A 1,356-nucleotide genomic window follows, 5' to 3' on the forward strand; every position below is an offset into this window, starting at 1 on the left:
GAGCTTCTGCCTCAAGTCATATTACATATTTGAGATTTATCATCATCATTATTATTTTATGGCTGGAGATGCTCAGTGAATAAAGCATTTGTCACACAATCATGGTGGGCTGGCTAATTTTATGTCAACTTGACACAGGCTAGAGTCATCTGAGAGGAGGGAACCTCCATTGAGAAAATGCCTTCACAAGATTGGGCTGTCAGCAAGCCTGTAGGGAATTTTCTGTATTAGTGATTGATGTGGGAAAGTTCAGCTGATCATGGGTGGTGCCATCCCTGAGCTGGTGGTCCTGGGCTCTATAAAAAAGCAGGCTGAGCAAGCCATGAGGAGAAAGCCCAGAAAGCAACATCCATCTGTGGCCTCTGTATCAGGTCTGCTTCCAGATCCTCTCTACCCCCCCCCCCCCAACGAAGTTCCAGTCCTAAATTCCTTCAGTGATAGACTATGGGTGTAGAAGCAGAAGTAAAATAAAAACCTTATCTCCCCAAATTGCTTTTGGCCATGGTGCCTTATCATAGCAATAGTAGCCTAAATGGAGACAAGTTGGTGTGAAGCGTTGGCTGTTGCTATGACAGGTCAAACTGTGCTGCTTTGGGGGAGGGTTGTTTAAGGGCTTTGGAACTTTGGGCTAGAAAAACCATTGAGTGTTGAGAGCTCAATGAACTGTCCTGTAGGTGCTTGGAAGATGAGAACGTTAAGAGCAGCAGTACAGGAGATGGGGCCTGGCTTGTGACGTTTCAGAGGGAAGCAAAGATTCAACCGGGCCATTTGTGTGAAGAATCTGTGGTGTCTGATCAGCCGGGGCTGAAGAATCAGCTGTGATTAACAAGAGACCAGAACCACTAAACTAAAACCTTTGCTCTGCTGGGACAATGGACGCTGGTCAGCGGGGCTGAAGAATCAGCTGTGATTAAGAAGGAACCAGCGTCACTGAGGTGAAATCTTCTGGGAAATGTTTCCTGAGAGCCCAGACAAACTGTGTTCAGAGGGAGCCAACATTGCACCTTGTGTTGGCAGCCAGACTTGGTAATGTGCAAGTCTCTCAGGAGGCACTGGCTTTGAAAGCATGAGGAGGGTCATGGAGAGCAGCTGAGGCTTGGCTGTGAGACGCCAGTGTGCCAAGACCATTGGTGAAGGTGCAGCTGGAAGCCCCAAGACTGAGGGGTTGTGGGGAAAAGTTGAGGCTTTTCACTGTGAAGAGAGTCCAGGGGAGGCCACTGGTGAAAGTGCAGTCCAGTTGCAGCAGGGACCCAGAATTCTGGAGATGCCAGTGCCTTGGGATGGCCGCCAGTGCCACGGGATGGCCGCCAGTGCCACGGGATGGCCACCAGTGCCACGGGATGACCACCAGAACCA

Source organism: Microtus ochrogaster, linkage group LG1 (assembly GCF_000317375.1).
Source record: "Microtus ochrogaster isolate Prairie Vole_2 linkage group LG1, MicOch1.0, whole genome shotgun sequence".
NCBI classification, from domain to species: Eukaryota; Metazoa; Chordata; class Mammalia; order Rodentia; family Cricetidae; genus Microtus; species Microtus ochrogaster.